This window comes from Nerophis lumbriciformis, linkage group LG25 (assembly GCF_033978685.3).
Source record: "Nerophis lumbriciformis linkage group LG25, RoL_Nlum_v2.1, whole genome shotgun sequence".
Lineage (NCBI taxonomy): Eukaryota > Metazoa > Chordata > Actinopteri > Syngnathiformes > Syngnathidae > Nerophis > Nerophis lumbriciformis.
This window is the reverse complement of record NC_084572.2, coordinates 12,314,439-12,337,405: the sequence shown is the minus strand read 5'-3', so window position 1 is coordinate 12,337,405 and position 22,967 is coordinate 12,314,439. Positions and strand designations below refer to the sequence as shown.

General features: G+C 38.8%; 1 protein-coding gene and 1 long non-coding RNA gene across 2 annotated transcripts in view; one reads left to right on the top strand and one right to left on the bottom strand.

The window, feature by feature from the left end:
- LOC133621601 (uncharacterized) overlaps positions 1–22,967 on the top strand; it is a 182,946-nt gene that overhangs the window by 143,442 nt on the left and 16,537 nt on the right. The gene's annotated exons all lie outside the window — the stretch shown is intronic.
- The window catches only part of LOC133621602 (uncharacterized), a 38,075-nt gene that overhangs the window by 6,263 nt on the left and 8,845 nt on the right, over positions 1–22,967 (bottom strand). The window lies entirely within an intron of this gene.

The window sequence follows — 22,967 nt, the reverse complement described above, 5'->3', positions numbered from 1 at the left end:
TTTTTTCTTTTCTTTTTTTAAATTAATCAATCCAACAAAATTTTACACAATACCATAATAATAAAATTCTAAAACCAAACTCGGCCCAGCAACATTCAGAATAGCAATCAACAGAGCAATTGAGAGGACACACAAACATGACACAAAACAATCCAAAAGTAGTCAAAAGTTTGGTTTGACAAAAACAGACTATCGTTGAATCTCAGTAAAACTTAAATAATGCTATTTGGTAATAATAGAAGAGAAAGTCAAACACAAATACAAATAGACGGAATAGAAATTGAAAGAGTAAATGAAACAAAATTTCTAGGTATAATGATTGATAATTTACAACATAAAGTAGCAAGAAACACGTCAATAGTAAATAAAGCAAAACATGTTCTAGACCAAAAGTCACTTCATATTCTCTACTGCTCGCTAGTGTTACCATATCTGAGTTATTGTGTAGAAATATGGGGAAATAACTACAAAAGTACACTTCATTCACTAACGGTGTTACAAAAAAGATCAGTTAGAATAATACATAATGTTGGCTATAGAGAACATACAAACCCTTTATTTATTGAATCAAAAATACTGAAATTCCACGACATAGTGAATTTCCAATCAGCTAAAATTATACACAAAGCAAACTATAACATGATACCCAAGAATATACAACTATTCTTCTCAAAAAAAGAGAAGAAATATAATCTTAGAGAAAAATGGAATTTAAAACGTTTGTATGCACGTACAACACTTAAGACCTTCAGTATATCAGTATGTGGAATTCAATTATGGAATGGATTAAGCAAAGAAATCAAACAATGTACTAATATGATCCACTTTAAGAAACTTCCAACTTAAAGTGTTTACAAAGTACAAAGAAGAAGAACCATGATAAACATTCTGGATTTATTTCATCCATCCATTCATTTTCAAGATAATCTTACTCATCTCACCATATGAAATATAACTTACTTCACCAATTATTATTTATTTATTTATATTTATTGTGATTACTTATGGAGTATATTGTGAATAAATTGAGAACAGGAAGTGAACAAAAGTTTTAGCAACTGTTATGTAAAGGAAAAGGGGTAGGATTAAATAAGCTCTGCTTCTTCCTACTCCTTTTCGAACATGTTGAAAAGAGAAACTGGAAATTGTGATGTATCATGTTGTATGCATGCATGTTCAAAATAAACTCACACTCAACTCAAAGTAGACTTCTTTTTTTTTTTGAGTTTGTGAAACATTTTGTTTGAAGTGGTGTAACATTTTTCAGTTTGTGAAACATATTTTTGAGTTTGCTGAGTTTTGCCAGTAATTTCTCTCCATAGTTTTTTTTTTTTTTACACTGAGCAAAGCGTAACTTCTTTTTACACGTATATGACAAATAAGAGTTCTAGAATGAGATGCATAGAACATCATTTAAGCTACATTGCAGCATTGTATCAACATTGCCGGGACGGTGGTGGGTGGAGCTGTAGATGGTGGCTTGAGAGTTGAAAATATGTGGAATGTGTAGCTCTGGAGTGCTGGGCAGACTGGGCTGGATCACCTGTACAAAGACAGGCTTGATGAACTACAAGCGAGCATAGCGCTTATGCAGGGTGGGATGACGCAAATACTACAACACAGACTGTTGTCAGCAGGCTGCTTAGCAGGGAGTGACAGAATTGTCACCAAAGCGTCCCGGAAGAGTTAGTGCTGCAAGGGGTTCTGGGTATTTGTTCTGTTGTGTTTATGTTGTTACGGTGCGGATGTTCTCCCGAAATGTGTTTGTCATTCTTGTTTGTTGTGGGTTCACAGTGTGACGCATATTTGTAACAGTGTTAAAGTTGTTTACACGGCCACCCTCAGTGGGACCTCTCTCTCTCTCTCTCTCTCTGTGTGTGTGTGTGTGTGTGTGTGTGTGTGTGTGTGTGTGTGTGTGTGTGTGTGTGTGTGTGTGTGTGTGTGTGTGTGTGTGTGTGTGTGTGTGTGTGTGTGTGTGTGTGTGTGTGTGTGTGTGTGTGTGTGAAAAGTCGTAGATATTATGTGACTGGGCCGGCACGCAAAGGAAGTGCCTTTAAAGTTTATTGGCGCTCTGTACTTCTCCCTTCGTCCGTGTACACAGCGGCGTTTTAAAAAGTCATAAATTTGACTTTTTGAAACCGATACCGATAATTTGGAAACCGATACCGATAATTTCCGATATTACATTTTAAAGCATTTACCAGCCGATAATATCGGCAGTCCGATATTATCGGACATCTCTATTGACAAGCATACATTTATGATGGTTCTGCTGGGCAATCGCCTCTTTTCTCACAGCCGTCTGTGTAACTGTGTCAGTTTGCATTGTGCTAAATAAAGACGCAAACTAGGGCTCGCAGTTGAGTTTTATTCTTGATAAATCAAACAGCGTGTGCTGGATGAATAATTATATTTGCATCTTCTCCTCCCAGTATTGTGGGTGTTCTGACGCTCAGCATATGGTTGTATGTATACACTATAAATATACAAAAAACGTATTCTGCTCACTAAAGTGACGCAGTCCTTTGTATACACGTTTGGTCGATCAGCTTTGCGCGTGCTATCAAGTTTGCACAAGTTTAATTACACGTAAATCTTTAGTACACTTATTCTCAAACTCTGGTACACATACTACTAGTGGTACGCGGGCTCTGGTGGTACTTGGAGAGCCAAATGGTTTTTGAGTGGTGCTTGGTGAATAAAGTTTGAAAACCACTACTTTAGTAGATCAGGCCCATATTACGTAAATTATGTATAGTAGGTATGTCAATCTTACAACAACTCACAATTCCATTCCATTCTGAGGGTGACTGTTCGATTTAGAACTGATTCTCGTATCAAACCGATTCTCGCAATAAATAAAATTTTAAACTTTTTTCAAAACAGGTTGCAGGTTCCATAAGCTCCTCTTTTTGGCTGCTGACGAATGATGTATACACCCAGCGAGAAGGTGCAAAAATGGTCCAAAAACAAAAAAATTATTGGTTTTTTTTTTAAATATAAAAATGTGAGAAACATTTTTTTTTGCGAATGGATTTGTAAAAATTATAAATTGATTTAGATTTTTCTGAGCGCCCCTTATGTCGAGCTTTTGTGCAATTGTGTGCTAACCTGTCTAGCTCCTAGCAGCCTATAGCCTACCATGTTTACCTTTTGTAAATTACTTCACTATATACTTGCCAACCCTCCAGGATTTTCCGGGAGACTCCCGAAATTCAGCGCTTCTCCCAAAAACCTCCCGGGACAAATTTTCTCCCGAAAATCTCCCGAAATTCAGGCGGACCTGAGTGACGTGTCGACAGCCTGTTTTCACGTCCGCTTTCCCACAGTATAAAGAGCGCGCCTGCCCCAATGACGTTATAACTGGAGAATGATCGAGGGTGAGTTTTTAGTTTCTTATGTGGGTTTATTGTTAGGCAGTTTCATTAGCGTCCTCCCAGCGCGGCAACAACACACAACAGCAGTCACGTTTTCGTCTACCGTAAAGCAGTTCGTCTGCCGTAAACAGCAATGTTGTGACACTCTTAAACAGGACAATACTGCCATCTACTGTACATGTATATGTGACAATAACATCTAGGGCTTTTAGAGAGTGCAGTGCACAACTGCGCACACAACAAGGAGATGAAGCAGAATGCATCATCAGAGAGGGTGTTCAGCATGGTTAGAAAAATAGTGACAGAGAATAAAACAAGGATGGACAATTCAATCCTTAACTCAACAATGAGTAGATGAGTGTTAATAAATGAACACTGAAATTCAAGTATTTCTTTTATTTATATCTTAGAGTTACTCTCATGTAAACAGTGCCACTTAGTTCTTGTTCACACTGGTTGGTAAAATCCGCAGACTCGTTGTTTGGCAACATTAAGACAAAAGTGTGAAAAGTACAAGAACACAACTGTCCCACTGCCACTGAATGTGGTTACGTCAACTCCAAGACCGAGCAGAGCAGCAGCTAATGTTTTCCAAGAAGCTTAAATAACTTCCATTGACAGCCTTAATAGAAGCAGGGGAGACGTTTGGGGGGTAAATAGGTTTTCCCTTTTTCCTTGTTTCGTAATATCTTCAGAGCCAAGCTTGGCATAAAGGAACTGGAGGGCCTTGGAGTGAGCCATGGGGCTCAGTTGTAGCTGCAATGTTGCCTTGCCTTCTTTGTGTTTCTGCAACACGGACCCAAACTGCCCTCGCTGTGTGTGGGGAGCAACATGGCCACCTTTCCGTGCCAGTGAAGAGGTTGGAAGCATAAAAGACTGCCGGCTTGTTTCATGTTTGTTTGGCAAGCTTTGGCAGGACGGCATCTCGCTGCCAAAGCAAACACCCACTTTCATTTTTCTGACTCCGCGCGCAAGCTCGTGACTGTACTGTATCTGCAGCACATCTGCCAATCGCCTCGCGGTTACAAAACACGACAACGTTGGAGTTCAATTCCCTATGATATTGCAATGCAAAAGGAATGGGAGGTTGAGATGTGGCGACATGCATCGTCGAGCCCAAAGTGGTGCTCAGGGAGGGCGAGCACATCTCCACTCGGAGGTTCTGCATTTGTGGAATAGTTTCACACAATGCAAATGTGGCTCCAGTAAATATGAAGCGCAAACATAATCACAGAGACAAACGGGACACTCGAGCGCACTGCTGATTGAACTGAACTGGTGCAGAAAAGACACAATGGCCGAGAGCAGCCTGACATTCCTTATAGGTTTGTGTGTGCACAGGGCCTGACGCCTGACTTACTACACATGTAGCTGAGGGTCATGTGACTTGTTTACGTGCACCACCTGGGCATTCTCTGTGGAGGTTTACACTAGAAATGTCCGATAATGGCTTTTTTGCCGATATCCGATATTCCGATATTGTCCAACTCTTAATTACCGATACCGATATCAACCGATACCGATATATACAGTCGTGGAATTAACACATTATTATGCCTAATTTTGTTGTGCCCCGCTGGATGCATTAAACAATGTAACAAGGTTTTCCAAAATAAATCAACTCAGGTTATGGGAAAAAAATGCCAACATGGCACTGCCATATTTATTATTGAAGTCACAAAGTGCATTATTTTTTTTAACATGCCTCAAAACAGCAGCTTGGAATTTGGGACATGCTCTCCCTGAGAGAGCATGAGGAGGTTGAGGTGGGCGGGGGTGGGGGCGGGGTTATGGGTAGGGGCTAGCGGGGGGTGTATATTGTAGCGTCCCGGAAGAGTTAGTGCTGCAAGGGGTTCTGGGTATTTGTTCTGTTGTGTTTATGTTGTGTTACGGTGCGGATGTTCTCCCGAAATGTGTTTGTCATTCTTGTTTGGTGTGGGTTCACTGTGTGGCACATATTTGTAACAGTGTTAAAGTTGTTTATACGGCCACCCTCAGTGTGACCTGTATGGCTATTGACCAAGTATACTTGCATTCACGTGTGTGTGTGAAAAGCCGTAGATATTATGTGATTGGGCCGGCACGCAAAGGCAGTGCCTTTAAGGTTTATTGGCGCTCTGTACTTCTCCCTACGTCCGTGTACCACTCCGTACAGCGTCGTTTTAAAAAGTCATAAATTTAACTTTTTGAAACCGATACCGATAATTTCCGATATTACATCTTAAAGCATTTATCGGCTGATAATACATATAAATATAAAACCTCCCGGGACAAATAGTATCCCGAAAATCTCCCGATTTTCAGCCGGAGCTGGAGGCCACGCCCCCTCCAGCTCCATGCGGACCTGAATGAGGACATCCTTTTTTCACGACGGGAGGACAACAGGGTGACAAGAACTAAATCATCAAGACAAGAGATAAATTGTATTATTATGTTTATCTTACCTAAAAATAAATATATTTATTAATTTAATAATAAGGGCTTCACGGTGGCAGAGGGGTTAGTGCATCTGCCTCACAATACGAAGGTCCTGAGTAGTTTTGGGTTCAATCCCGGGCTCGGGATCTTTCTGTGTGGAGTTTGCATGTTCTCCCCGTGACTGCGTGGGTTCCCTCCGGGTACTCCGGCTTCCTCCCACTTCCAAAGACATGCACCTGGGGATAAGTTGATTGGCAACACTAAATTGGCCCTAGTGTGTGAATGTGAGTGTGAATGTTGTCTGTCTATCTGTGTTGGCCCTGCGATGAGGTGGCGACTTGTCCAGGGTGTACCCCGCCTTCCGCCCGATTGTAGCTGAGATAGGCTCCAGCGCCCCCCGCGACCCCAAAAAGGGAATAAGCGGTAGAAAATGGATGGATGGAATTTAATAATAAAAAAAACGAAATAAATTTTTACTATATTTTGCTAAAAACATCAAAATTAATTGTATTTTTATTTGTATTTTTTCTGACTCTTTATTACATCCAGGCATTAGAATTATACATTAAAATAAATATATTTGAAATAATTATTTTTAAATTATCATAATAATTCATTTAAAATGACCATATTTAATTATTAAAATAATTGCTTGTTAATCAACAACTTTAGCATTTTATTCATTACATTTTGAAGCTCTCAGAAGCCAAGTTATGTTATATTCCTTAATATTTATTTATGCAAGTTTGAAGTATCAATTATCTAAACACAGTTTTATTTGCATATTTTCAGGATGTATATATGTATGTATGTATGTATATATATGTGTATATATATATATGTATGTGTATGTGTATATATATATATATATATATATATATATATATATATATATATATATATGTATGTATGTATGTATGTATGTATGTATGTATGTATGTATGTATGTATGTATGTATGTATGTATGTATGTATGTATGTATGTATGTATGTATGTATGTATGTATGTATGTATGTATGTATGTATGTATGTATGTATGTATGTATGTATGTATATATGTATGAAATACTTGACTTGGTGAATTCTAGCTGTCAATATACTCCTCCCCTCTTAACCACGCCCCCAACCACACCCTGCCCCACTCCCGACCACGCCCCCAGCCCCCACCTCCCGAAATCGGAGGTTTCAAGGTTGGCAAGTATGCAAACAGTGCACCCCCGAATACTAAATCTACAGTGTAGTAAACGTTTGGATATTTTAAAAAGAATGGTCTGTTGGATAAAAGCATGGCCATTTGTAACCTTTGGAAAGCCGCCATAAAGTAGCGACCTACCAACTGGCAAGAGAAGAACACTGATTAGAAAGACTTCCTGCCCCAACTTAGCCACAACTCTGTAAGTAATCACAGCATCTACTTCACTGTTCATTGTGCTGAAGATGAAGACCTAGCTGCACAGTAACTAGCAGAATGGCACTTTGAAAAGTATGTGAGCTTCTACAATGAAGCTGCTGTTTAGTTTAGTTTACTTTGTGGCACTTAATTGTATCTTTCACTTGTGCTACTGTGGTGTTTAACACCTCTACTTGAGGCACAGCTTGCTTTCCTCTGTATTGTATGGTTGCTACCTGGGCAAACGACAGTAAATACCTGGTAGCTTTTTCAAAAGTGTTTTGTTTACATCTTGTTTTTGCAAAGTTTATGGATTGCAATGCCTTGAAGTTAATAGTTCTACTATTTGCTCATAATTATTACATTATTAATTATTATTTTTATGTGTCTATTTAAAAAATAAACACATGACTCTGTTCTGACATGATACATGATCCATTTAAATTAACTTTCACCATGCAAAGCCTCCATCTGTTTTAAAAAGTATTGTTAGTGTATTGTATCGTAACTCGTGTATCTAGATTCATGTCTAATCGCCATTTAAGGTAGAGATGCACACCTCGATTAGCTATGAAAATATTTGATTTATAATGATTCCTAAATCGTGGAAATTAATTTATTGCAGTCATGTCCGGAACCAATTAACAGCGATAAACGAGGGACAGCTGTACTTGTTTTTTTCACTCTGCTTTTATATTTCTGAAAATAGAGAAAACCTATTTCATTCACCCCCCGTGGATAATCATTTTTAAATACGTAACAATAAAGCAGAAAATACTGCATAACTGTACACAACATTGTAACTTTTTGATTGTGCCAACCTTGCCAGCATGAATAACGGCAGTCTTCTGTGTATTAGTTCTGCAGATAACATAAACCAAATTATTAGAAACAAGTCTCAGTGTGATGCAGTACAGTTGCATACCACTGCAAACAATAATCGCATTGTTAAATGAATACAATCCAGACTGTAGTGTTGTCCCTGTTACGGTTTGGTTGCAGCTTATTGCGAGGTTTGTTCTCTCAGGATGCAAACGGACGACTCCGGACAGGACTTGCAGGTAGGAACATGATTTAATCGTAAATTAACACTCAAAGAGGTACAAAACAGAAAACAAACCGACGGAACAAGGTGCCGATCGCACCTGAAGCTAAGGCTACTACTTAGCACAGACTATAGATCACTAGCAGGGGCTAGGAGACAAGCAAAACTTACGTAACAGTAGCGTGACGCAAACAAAGAAGCCAGACTGACTGACTGGCAAAGGCAGGCTTAAATAATGTATCTGATTACAAACAGGTGCGCGTTTCGAACACAAGAGGCAGGTGAAACTAATACGTAGCCATGGTAACAAACTCAGAGGTGCATAAACAGGAACTCAAGGAGTCCAAAACTAACAGAAAACACAAGTGACTTGAAAAACTTAAACAGACTATGATCCGGGCAGCGGATCATAACAGTCCCGATACTAATATTTCGATACTTCTATAAATAAAGGGGACCACAAAAAAATTGCGATTTTGGCTTTATTTTTAACAAAAAGTCTTACGATACATTAAACATGTTTCTTATTGCAAGTTTGTCCTTAAATAAAATAGTGAACATACAAGACAACTTGTCTTTTAGTAGTAAGTAAACAAGCAATGACTGCTAATTAAGCTGATGATGTATGCAATAACATATTGTCTTTTTTATTGGATTATTTTGTCAACATTATTAAGGACAAGTGGTAGAAAATCAATTATTAATCTACTTCTTCATTTACTGTTAATATCTGCTTACTTACTCTTTTAACATGTTCTATCTACACTTCTGTTAAAATGTAATAATCACTTATTCTTCTGTTGTTTGGATGCTTACATTAGTTTTGGATGATACCACAAATTTAGGTATCGATACCATATTTAAAGTCCTCATGTGTCCCGGGACATATTGACTGAGTTTATAAACATATTATACATTTAAAAAAACGAAAGATCTTGTAATGCTAAAAAGAATCGATGTAATCATATCGACTAAATACACTCCTGTGCTTGGTATCATTACAGTGGATGTTAGGTGTAGATCCACCAACGGCGTTTGTTTACATTAAGGAACGGCGTCATTAGCGGTGACCGGTACTTTTTAGAGGCGGTATAGTACGAAATAGGATTCATTAGTATCGCGGTACTATACTAATACGTGTATACCATACAACCCTACCAGACAGTGTCAATTTATACGAATGTCATTATCTTTGCAAACATTTTTGGATACACTAGTTCTTGTACATTGTGCATGTATCCTGAATATTGTGGCTGGTGGTTGTGTTAATATGTTTGTGTATGAAGGCTTTGTACAGTCCCTTCAGGAACTTGCGGTGTCGCAATCGCGTCAATTTTACACTAATTTAATCCCTGCGATTTATGCACCACCTCCCAACTTTCCCTGCACATTTTGAGGCGCTCAAACACGCACGTCAACTGTCTAATTAAATTGTGTTTCTTGTGTAAACAAAGCAGGGACAGCAAAGTGTAACAATATATCATTTGTTTGATCATATTGTTAGCTCAGACCTACTTACGTTTCCCGTCTACACCCCCATGAATTCTGGGTAATGTAGTATATAAACATTTAACAACACACCCGCATCCTCACTTCCTAGTTTACTTGAATTTATACACAATGGAACCTCAAATTAAGAACCTAATTGGTTTTTGAACAGGGTTCGTAAATAGAAACGTTAATAATTGTAAGAAAAAGTGTTACCATGTTTCGTTTACCAACAAAAATGGATCACTAAAAATGAATTTGTTATTAATAATTTGATCACAAGTTGTTTCAATGTTATTTAAAAAAGATTAAGCCTCAAAACATTGCAGGTTTTGCCGCAACTTCCTGAAAAAGGCTGACACAAAGTTAAGCATTTTAGGTTGCACTGATCACAAAAAATATCCTGTGAAATCCTGGAGGGATTGTTTGTGCATCAACCCCTTCAGAGCAGCTGTGGCCAAGGCAAAGTCACATTTCGTGCACCTCCCGAAGTTGAAACCACCACTAAAAGTAGTCCAATCTATACTCCAACCAGCATTTTGTTTAAAAGTCAAACAGGACTTGAAATTCAAACATCATCGTTCATTACTCCATTTTCTACCATTTGTCCCTCTCTGGGTCGCCGGGGGGATGGATGGAATGGAGTGGCGGGGCGCTATCCCAGCTGCATTCGGACGGAAGGAGGGGTACACCCTGGACAAGTCGCCAACTCATGGCAGTGATGATAACCACCCAACCAAAAATGGAACTTATTGCGACGTTGGCAAGTAGGGGTGTGGGAAAAAATCGATTCGAATTCGAATCGCGATTCTCACGTTGTGCGATTCAGAATCAATTCTCATTTTTAAAAATAGATTTTTTTTTTAATTTATTTATTTAAAAAAAATAAAAAATGTAATTAATCAATTCAACAAAACAACAATACACAGCAATACCATAACAATGCAATCCAATTCCAAAACCAAACCCGACCCAGCAACACTCAGAACTGCAACAAACAGAGCAATTGAGAGGAGACACAAACACAATCCAAAAGTAGTGAAACAAAAATGAATATTATCAACAACAGTATCAATATTAGTTACAATTTCAACATAGCAGTGATTAAAAATCCCTCATTGACATTATCATTAGACATTTATAAAAAGAATTAAAAAAAAAGAACAATAGTGTCACAGTGGCTTTCACTTGCATCGCATTTTCACAAAGATAAAATAAGTCATATTTTTGGTTCATTTAATAGTTAAAACAAATTTACATTATTGCAATCAGTTGATAAAACATTGTCCTTTACAATTATAAAAGCTTTTTACAAAAATCGACTACTCTGCTTGCATGTCAGCAGACTGGGGTAGATCCTGCTGAAATCCTATGTATTGAATGAATAGAGAATCGTTTTGAATCGGGAAAATATCGTTTTTGAATTGAGAATCGCGTTGAATCGAAAAAAATCGATTTTGAATCGAATCGTGACCCCAAGAATCGATATTGAATCGAATCGTGGGACACCCAAAGATTCGCAGCCCTATTGGCAAGGGTCAGTACAACATGTACAATACAATTCTTCTCTATAAACAAACACCTCTACTGGTCTGTCAGACAGCAAATTTGTTGACAAACTATTTTTTACAGTTAAAAGTAGAGATGGGTACCGTTCACATTTGAATCAATATGGTACGCGGGAATCGATACCGGTACTCAACGGTACCAATTTCCAGTAATTTTTTGTGTTAATCAATATTAATAGTTTTTTATAATAAATAAAAAATTGTATTGCAATATTCAAAAATGAGCTGATTATGATCACTGCTGTCCAGTTGTCATATATTTCTCTTTTGTATGTATCAGGTATGACAAGTCTGATATTCAGTTGTAAATACAGTTTTAATTCAAAGACGTTAGAAAGCTGTGGTGTAAAGTTTGTGTATTTTGTTTTTTGTTACGCCCTAAAAAGTGTTAATACTTTAAGTATTGTACTGATTACGCATCGGCTGTTCGATTTTAACGTGCATCTTAGTTGTGGATTTCATTAACAAAATTTGGAGGTGTTGAAATAACCGTGTAAAATAGTTAATGCTAATCAGTCAGTACTCAATGAGTCCGATTTCTAGAATAGTTTGGCTCTAAATGAGCCTCCTACAACCCATGGAAACACCTTATCGTGTTCGGTTTTTGAAAATTGGGACTAACACACCTGGATTATGCGATTGGAAACCAGATCTCTTGGGGGCAGGGTCCTTTGTATTGCGCATGCGCCAGTCTCAAAGCGCGGGATATAACCCGGAAGCTGATACCATTCAATAAAAACAGCAACAGCTGTAATGAAGAGGAGACTGTTTGTTTATTTTCTTCACAAATTAAAAGAACAGAGCATTTTCAAGCGCATCGATGGTAGAAAAATAGAAACAAAGATTTATTTAATAAGGTAACTAAGGAAATAGTAAATGCCGGCTTAACAAAATATGAAAGAGAATGAAGCACGTATTACAAGTTACAAGAAGAAGAATAAAGCCTACACAAACCTCTTCACCCAGCATTTCCAAACTGATTAACAATAACTCTGTATTACACACAACTGCCAAGGTAGTCCAGAAAAATATCAACTAAGTTCATCTGAAACCGTATCCAGTCAGAGCACGAACACTCTTTTCCTTCGGATTTAAAACTTGTTCCATCAATCCACAGAGCCTTTGCTGCCTTATTTCCCTTGTGGATCAATAGTTTGTCGAAGTCTAAGTCTAACTCCGAGACATTCAAAAGTTTTGTTTTCATAATTCTCCCTCCAAAAATTCCTTCAAAAAAACTCTCTGCCGTCAGTCTTTCTTTACTTTGGACCTACATCCGCTCCGATAAATTCTTGGTAGTAGCCTCGTGTTTGTAGCACAATCCAAGATCATTTCTTGATGCTGTCTGCTATTTAACATCAGCATAGCCATTAAGACACCGCATATTTCTAATCTGTGTCAATATTACAGCGGACATCACAACATACACTTTATTACCAAAAGTATTTGGCCACTCATCCAAATGATCAGAATCAGGTGTCCTAATCACTTGGCCCCGCCACAGGTGTATAAAATCAAGCACTGGGGTTGTTTTTCAGGAGTTGGGCTTGGCCCCTTAGTTCCAGTTAAAGGAACTTTGAATGCTCCAGGATACCAAAACATTTTGGACAATTCCATGCTCTCAACCATGTGGGAACATTTTGGAGCGGGCCTCTTCCTCTTCCAACATGACTGTGCACCAGTGCACAAAGCAAGGTCCATAAAGACATGGATGACAGAGTGTGGATGAATTTGACTGGCCTGCACAGAGTCCTGACCTGAACCTGATAGAACACCTTTGGGATGAATTAGAACGGAGACTGAGAACCAGGCGTTCTCGACCAACATCAGTGTGTGACCTCACCAATGCGGTTTTGGAAGAATGGTCGAAAATTCCTATAAACACCTTGTGGACAGCCTTCCCAGAAGAGTTGAAGCTGTAATAGCTGCAAAAGGTAGGACCGGCATCATATTGAACCCTATGGGTTAGGAATGGGATGGCACTTCAGGTTCATATGTGAGTCAGGTCAGGTGGCCAAATACTTTTGGCAATATAGTGTAACTTGACACGGACACCTAGTGTGACGTCATATAGGTCAACCGGAAAATAAAGAAATGAACCGCGCTAAAAGGAAATAAGCGCTCCCAGCGTATGACCAATAGTCGCATGAGAGAAAGTGCATGGACGCATCACACTTAGGTGTGAAAATACAAAAAACTAACTTTGAGAAATCAGACTAATTTAATGCATGGAAACGTAGTGAGTAACAATGCATATTAGCATCAAGTTGGCGCATTTTTGGAAAAGTTGACCCTTAGTTAACTAACTAAGACCCTTTTTAAGTTGGAGCGTTTTTGAGTCAATTACTTTGTTGGCCTTGAAAATGGCAACATTGCAGAGAGGTAGTTTGGCTGTGTCTGCCCTCAGTGCTGCTGGAGTGATCGCTAAATACATGGCGTAATGTCACGCACAACCCAGGTGCTGTAAAATGGGCTATTGGATTTCGGGTGGGACCGGTGGGATTCGGTCAGTGCCAAAATTTTTTGGTACCCATCCTTGGTACCCTTCACACATCGACTGCTTAGAATTGCCAGTTTCAAGACTCCGAAGTCAACCAGCATCACAGAATAAATTGCATTCGATTTTAGAGTTTCCGTCATTCATTAAATCTTTAAAAATCAGACTATGCCTGATGAACTGATGCCTCTTTTTTTCCTTAAGCTCACAGGAGAATTATTAAAAATCAGTCCAGACGTGCTAACCAAATTTCCATAATTTATTCTCCAATCTAAATGGGTCATGTAACGCACTCAAGCAGAGGAAATCATACATTTATAAATTGAAGGAAAAAAAACATTTTTTCCTTCACAGGAGGTCTAAAAAAAAAAAGCTGCACTGACCAGTTCCACAGTGATGGGCAGCAACACAAGCGTGTGCGTTTACTTATGACTAATAAGAAAAACACAATTACTCAGACAGTTGAATACACTCCTGTCTCGTTGCTCCAAGTGATCCTAAAACAGAGCAGAGAGGTGGTAAGGGAGTTATGTGTGTTGCTGTTAGCTGCAATCCACCTTTCTTCACCTTCGAGCTTTTGTCTGCATTATTTGCTCTACGGCTACAAGTGGTTTTCTTTAGTGTTGGATAGCTGACAGCCTACACCCTTTGACAATGGCCACCTCGGTTAAACATAGAAGGAATTAGCCTTGTAGGTGTGTCCCTTCCCCTGTCGAGTCAGTCCATTATGCTGGATTTACTAATGCCCAATACTGTCGTCCCTCGTTTATCAGTGCTAATTGATTCCAGGTCTGATCGTGATTAACAAATTTCAGCGAAGTATAATAAATGTAATAGTTTCATCGTTAGAGAATAAAAAAGTGCTTTGGACTTTTTTTTTTTTTTTTGCCTTTTTGTACAATAACACCCATATTACAGTGTGTCCGGAAAGTATTCATTTTGTTATACGACAGCCTTATTCCACAATTCATTTTTGTCCTCAAAATTCTACAGACAATACCCCACATTATAACAAATTTATTACATATAAAAAAAATAAAAATCACATGTACATAAGCATTCACAGCCTTTGCTCAATACTTTGTCGATTCACCTTTGGCAGCAATTACAACCTCAAGTCTTTTTGAATACCGTATTTTTTGGAGTATAAGTCGCTCCGGAGTATAAGTCGCACCGGCCGAAAATGCATAATAAAGAAGGAAAAAAACATATATAAGTCGCACTGGAGTATAAGTCGCATTTTTGGGGGAAATTTATTTGATAAAAGCCAACACCAAGAATAGACATTTGAAAGGCAATTTAAAATAAATAAAGAATAGTGAACAACAGGCTGAATAAGTGTACGTTATATGAGGCATAAATAACCAACTGAGAACGTGCCTGGTATGTTAACGTAACATATTATGGTAAGAGTCATTCAAATAACTATAACATATAGAACATGCTATACATTTACCAAACAATCTGTCACTGCTAATCGCTAAATCCCATGAAATCTTATACGTCTAGTCTCTTACGTGAATGAGCTAAATAATATTATTTGATATTTTACGGTAATGTGTTAATAATTTCACACATAAGTCGCTCCTGAGTATAAGTCGCAACACCGGCCAAACTATGAAAAAAACTGTGACTTATAGTCCGAAAAATACAGTACGATACCACAAGCTTTGCACACCTATCTTTGGGCAGTTTTGCCCATTCCTCTTTGCAGCACTTCTCAAGCTCCATCAGTTTGGATGGGAAGTGTTGGTCTCTGTACATTGCTGAATTCATCTTTCCCTCTATCCTGACTAGTCTCCCAGTACCTGCCGCTAAAAACCATCCGCATAGCATGATGGTGCCACCACCATGCTTCACTGTAGGGATGGTATTGGCCTGGTGATGAGTGGTGCCTGGGTTCCTTCAAACATGATGCCTGGCATTCATGCCAAAGAGTTCAAGCTTTGTCTCATCAGACCAGATAATTTTGTTTCTCATGGTCTGAGAGTATTTTAGGTGCACGTTGGCAAACTTTTTACTATAAAATGACTTCTGTTTGGTCACTCTACCATACAGCCCTGATTCAAAGAGGAATGGGCGAAACTGTGCCAAGCTTGTGGCATTGTATTAAAAAAAAAAACTTGAGGTTGTAATTGCTGCCAAAGGGTGCATCAGCAAAGTATTGAGCAAAGGCTGCGAATACTTATGTACATGAGTTTTTTATTTTCAATAAATCAGCAAAAAAAACATTTAAAAACATTTTTACATTATCATTATGTGGTATTCTGTGAAGCATTTTGAGGACACTCATTTTGGAATAAGGCCGTAACATAACAAAATGTGGAAAAAGTGAAGGGCTGTGAATACTTTCCAGGTGCATTGTAGTCACCTTTACACCCAATATAGTAGACTTGAGTGTGTTCTATTGTAGATCCCGGAGGATCCTCCAGCATCATTGTTTCGGCCCACTACCATACTTGCCAACATGGAGACCTCCGAATTCGGGAGATGGGGGGGACGGGGTTTGGTGGTAGCGGGGGTGTATATTGTAGCGTCCCGGAAGAGTTAGTGCTGCAAGGGGTTCTGGGTATTTGTTCTGGTGTGTTTATGTTGTGTTACGGTGCGGATGTTCTCCCGAAATGTGTTTGTCATTCTTGTTTGGTGTCGGTTCACAGTGTGGCGCATATTTGATCTCAGGGCGGACAGTGTTAAAGTTGTTTATACGGCCACCCTCAGTGTGACCTGTATGGCTGTTGAGCAAGTATGCATTGCATTCACTAATGTGTGTTTAAAAGCCGCATATGTTATGTGACTGGGCCGGCACGCTGTTTGTATGGAGGAAAAGCGGACGTGACGACAGGTTGTGGAGGACGCTAAAGGCATTGCCTTTAAGGCACGACCCAAATATTGTTGTCCGGGTGGAAATCGGGAGAAATTCGGGAGATTGGTTGCCCCGGGAGATTTTCGGGAGGGGCACTGAAATTCGGGAGTCTTCCGGGAAAATCGGGAGGGTTGGCAAGTATGGCCTCTACAACACGTCAATACTTCGTCACATCCTGGGTAATTCCTCTAAATTAGAACTGGGCTTCCATGTGCTAATACTCCAGGTTTATATTGGCCTGCCAAAAGTTTGTCCACTTGACAGTTGCAGCTTTGCCCATTAGCCGTGTTGATAACATTTCATGTTGTTAGCAATGTGTGTCCTGCGTGGTCATTACACATTGCTCACGCCAAAGACTCACTAATGCGCTGCAAAAACTAAAATCTCAGTAAGATTAAATATCTCAAATAAGGGTTATTTGTTTATTTTCTGTCTGATAAGATAATTCTTCTCACTAAGCAGATTTTATGTTAGAGTGTTTTACTTTTTTAAGGGTTTTGGTCCTAAATGATTTCAGTAAGATATTACAGCTTGTTGTTGAGATTTTATGACCTATATTGAGTAAAACATGCTTGAAACCAGAATATCAACTGTTGCAAAGTTGTCATCAACACTCACAAGTATAAAACTAATTTTTTAAAGTAATAATTTCTTACTTAAAGCATGAAAAAAAAATCCTGATGCCGAGCGCATATCATTATGTCAAGATAATGGCACTAGCATTTACTTAATTTAAGAATATTTTTCAACATATTGAGCAAAAAGGTCTTTTTTTTTTTTTCTACCAAGAAAAGTGCACTTGTTATTAGTGAGAATATACTTATTTTAAGCTATTTTTGGGTTCGTTGAGCTTAGCTAATTTTACTTGTTTTGGAAAGTCTTTACAAGCCGAATTGTCTTGTTCTATTGGCAGATAATTTTTCTTAGTTCAAATAAAATACCCCTAATTTTTGGATTTTTTTTCTTGTTTTTGAACACTGACTTTTTGCAGTGGTATTGTGGAGTTGATTTGGAAAAAATGAAGTGCATCAACAGAGTTAATTTCCACTTGGCATTGCCCAGACAGCTGCTTGTTGCAGTATTGTTAGCATTAATTGGTGTGCCAAGTCCTGGTGCTGTACGTCTCAAGTCTCGTTAATTGACAATGCTCACGCCAAAAGCTTACCAGATGAAGTACATCAAAAAGTTAAAGTTAAAGTACCACTGATAGTCACACACACACACTAGGTGTGGTGAAATTACCCTCTGCATTTGACCCATCACCTTGTTCCACCCCCTGGGAGGTGAGGGGAGCAGTGAGTAGCAGCGGTGGCCGCGCTCGGGAATCATTTTGGTGATTTAACCCCCAATTCCAATCTTTGAAGCTGATTGCCAAGCAGGGAGGTAATGGGTCCCATTTTTATAGTCTTTGGTATGACTCGGCCGGGGTTTGAACTCACGACCTACAGATCTCAGGGCGGACACTCTAACCACTAGGCCACTGAGCACGCCAAAAGGTGGTCAACATGATTGTCATGGTGAAGTAGGGATGGGTAACAAAGCACATACTTTTTAAGGCGTCGGGTACCGTTTCACGTGAAATTAAACGGTTTGTATTTGTTTGTATTTCAATACGCTTATTGCGCGTGACGTTAGGTCCGGTTGCAGACTAAACATCGGCTCACGTAAACAATCACTCAAGCTGCACTCAGGGCGGACTCCGTCAAACTTCCCTCTAAGTAATGTTTCAATTTTCAACACCAACAAAACAAGTATACTTGGTTGAAAACACCCAAACCTAAAGTAGGGCTCCACTCTTTTAAAATGTGCTAGCTTGGTGCTAATTTACATTGAATTTGCCATAGACAGGCTACTATTGGCATTAGCAATTATACATGGCGATTTAAACACCTCCGAATATGGTAATGAAAACTACAACTAAGATGAATGTTATAATTAAACAGCTGCTGTGTAATAAGCACAATACTTAAAGTCTAAACACTTTGTAGGGCGCAAGCCAACACCTTCAGCTTCATAAAAAAGGCTACTTCCTCGTTAGACAACACACCACAGATAGCCTATATAGTACTGCCATCTAATGTCATGGAAGTGCAACTACATTGCAAATAAGACTCAAATGTTATATGAAAACAAGATACAACAACTGGACAGCACAGTTAGCATAATCAACTCATTTTCAAATGTTACATAAAAAAAAAAAAAAAAAAAGGTATTATCAAACAATTAACATTTATCAATGTATAAAAAAGTTTTTTTAAAAATGGTATTGTTGAGTACCAGTGTCGATTTCCAGGTACCGGGAATTATTTTTTTTGATGGACGTCGTTGATTTGAGACAAGTGTTTCGAGTTTAGAGCTTTGTCACAGAACCAATTCATCTCGTAAATTGAGGTAGGACTGTATATGTCTTACACCTTAATCACTGGTAAGATGGACTATTGGGAGAGTCTGTTAGGAAGGCTGAGCTGCAGAGAAAGAATGAAAGCCCTGAAAAAATGTCACCCTTGATACTCGGTGTGGTGGAAAAACTCTCTGATCAAGCACTTTTCAGTTCTCACCTTGCTTAAATATTTTGACAGTGTTTCATAATTTGTGGCAGAAGAGCAACCTGCACCGACTTGTTGTAATTTAGCAGCCAAATACGAGCAGACTGGGATCTACTGCACATTATTTCACTCCCAATACACATTAACTTGTGATTTAACACTACACTAACAGTGTATCCAGAAAGTATTCACAGTGCTTCACTTATTTCACATTTCATGTTACAGCCTCAACATTGTATACACAATCTACACACAATACCCCATATTTACAATATGAAAAGTTTTTTGTTTTTTTTATTTAACAAATGTATTTAAACGAAAAATCCAAAAAAAAAATCACATGTACACAAGTATTCACAGCATTTGTTTAATACTCTGTTGATGCATCCTTGGCAGCAGTTACAGCTTCAAATCTTTTTGAATACAATGCCACAAGCTTGGCACACCTATCTTTGGACAGTTTTGCCCATTCCTCTTTGCAGCAGCTCTCAAGCTCCATCAGGCTGGATGTGAAGTGTTGGTTTTCAACCAGGATGTCTCTGTACATTGCTGCATTCATCGTAGTCTAGTCAGGGAGGTCACCAAGAACCAATGGTCACTCTGTCAGAGCTACATCATTCCTCAGTGGAGAGAAGAAAACCTTCCAGAAGGACAACCATCTCTGCAGCAATCCACCAATCAGGCCTGACGGAAACAATGTGTGAGTAATTGGTTTGCCAAAACGCACCTGAAAGACTCTCAGACCAAGAAAAATTAAAATTTCTCTGGTCTGATGGGACAAAGATTGAACTCTTTGGCGTGAATGCCAGGCGTCATGTTTGGAGGAAACCAGACACCAGTCATCACCAGGCCAATACCATCCCTATAGTGAAGCATGGTGGTGGCAGCATCATGCTGTGGGGTTGTTTTTCAGCGGCAGAAACTGGGAGATAAGTCAGGATAGAGGGAAAGATGAATACATCAATGTACAGAGACATCCAGAATGAAAACCAACACTTCCCATCCAACCTGATGGAATTTGAGAGGTGCTGCAAAGAGGAATGGGAAAAACTGCCCAAAGATAGGTGTGCCAAGTTTGAGGCATCGTATTCAAGAAGACTTGATTGAGGCTGTAATTGCTGCCAAAGGTGCATCAACAAAGTATTGAACAAAGGCTGTGAATACTTACACTATGTACATGTGATTTTTTTAAATAAATTCGCTTTTTTTTTTTACTTTTCCTATCGTCATTATGGAGTACTGTGTGTAGAATTCTAAGGACAAAAATGAGTGTATTCCATTTTGGAATAAGGCTGTAACATAACGTGTGGGGAAAAGTGAAGCGCTGTGAATACTTTCTGGATGTAGCGTGGGTCGGAAACCATACTAGGACTCCAGAAGAAGGTGAACTTTCAAGCATCATCAGACCGATGTCCTGAAGGGACGGTCATCATGTGACTGGCTTTTGACAACAGCGTACAAAAAGTCAATTATGTTGAAAGGATCACAAGTGCGGAGCCTCGAGCGGACTGAAAGCGGAGCAAAGAAGCGACAGAATGGTTTCTGTGTAACTGGAAGCCCAAAGACCACAATCTACACTTTCACTCACTTCCTGGTTTTGGGGGAGTGACATCACGGTGAGGACCGGTTGGCGACGCCGTGGGGTAAACACACGGTCAGTCCTGTGATAACCGTATGAGATTCCACATGCTCTGATGAGTAATCCCTTCCTCCCTTCGCCATCACCATGTGCTTCATGGCGCCTGAGTCATCACCCCCCCCTTGTCTCGCTCTCTCTCTTCTCCCAACGATGGCCGTCCAAGGAGGGGGAGACTCATCATCAGAATAACTCACAATGAGTCATTCACCAAAAGCCATGACGGGCCACCACACCAAAACACACCCAGGCCTGGAGCCCAAATCGGTCCACAGCCGGCCTTGCCCGGATGTTGCTCTTCCTCTGGCAAATGACAGCTGGATGACTCACTTTGGAATCATGGAGGATTTCTAGTGGGGATGGCTTGATAGCACTTTTTCATGTCTAATACTGATACCGACACTGCAAGGTTATTTGTGTTCCCCTTTCTTGTTATGGTGACAGATTTGAATGCACTATAGGTGATTTGCTTAAAAGGCTCCAGCGACCCCGAAGGGAATAAGCTGTAGAAAATGGATGGATGGATGGATAAGTCCAAACACAACCTTTTATTCGTATGTTGACTCGTTCCGTTTCAACTCACGTTGAAATAACAGACTTCACGCTGCGTATACACTTCTTTAAATGGTGTGAATTGGTCAAGTAAAACCAGACTTACAATCAATAATATTTTCCATAGTTTTCTCTTGGTGATTTTAGGAGTTTTAGAGTTGGATTTTGCAGTTTTAGTAGGAGTGTCTAAAAATTAATTCACGGCGAAATTGCGATTTTTTTTTTTTTTTTTTTTTTTTTTTATTATTCTGATTCTAAATCGGATACAAATTTTCGAGAATCTATTTTTTTTTTAATTAACAATTTGTGGAATAAAAACATTAAACAACTATTATTTATATTATTTTTTAGTATTACATTTATTAAGTATTGTATTTGTATTTCTTCTCAATTGCTTTTTAAATTTCGATTGTATTGTAAATATTGTTAAATTTGGACTGGGTTGGAGGTTGCTTTAGTTCCAGTTTTATTAAATTCTTGAATTTTTGTAAATAAAATTGGAAAAAATTATTTTTAAAAGTATGTTTTTAGACCAACACCGCGTGCATAAGTCGTAAGTCAGCAGCCAAGAGGATCTTTTGTAGCCTAAAACCTGTTTCTAAAATATTTAATTATATACATATACATATATATATATACAGTACAGGGAAAAAGTTTGGACACACCTTCTCATTCACAACACGACTGATGGTCCCAACCCCATCGATAAAGCAAGAAATTCCACTAATCAACCCTGATAAGGCACACCTGTGAAGTGAAAACCATTTCAGGTGCTAATCGAGGAAGCTAATCGAGAGAATGCCAAGAGTGTGTAAAGCAGTAATCCGAGCAAAAACATGTTTTCAGTTATTTCACCTTTTATTGTTAAGTATTATAACTCCACATGTGTTCATTCATAGTTTTGATGCCTTCAGTGACAATCTACAATGTAAAAAGTCATGAAAATAAAGAAAAAGCATTGTATGAGGTGTGTCCAAACTTTTGGCCTATATATAAATATATGTATATTTATATACAAAATAAATAAATATTACGAAAACCGTGATTCTTCATCAAATCGTCAGCCCAAGAATCGTCAGCCCAATTAAATTGTGAGGTTTTAGTGTGATTTTTGTTCAAACATCAACAAAATATATGTATAGTCACATTTAATGATGGATATTGTTTCACTACTAGTACCAAATCAGTACTTTAAAGACCGTGTTGGTGCTTAAACTGTGCCCGAGGGAGCTGCACGATTAATCGACATTGAGGTTTTAATTACTGCTATAACCGAACCGCAAGAGGCTGAGCTTTTTTTTTTCTCTCCTCCATCTTCAAATCAAAATTGTCGAGCATCGTGTCTTTAGCCTGCTGGCCAATCAGAAATGGTTACAGGAAACAACAAGTTAGTGTGCGATGCAGTCAGTGTGCTAATAAGAAAAGCCACTTGCGTTGTTTTTCTGCAAAGTAGAGGTGGGAATCTTTGGGTAACTCACGATTCAATTCGATTTTTTGGGTGATGATTTAATTCAGAATCGATAAAATGTTTTAAAAACAGGTTACAACAGCTCCGGTTGGCCGCTGAGGTATGACTTGTACGTGCAGTA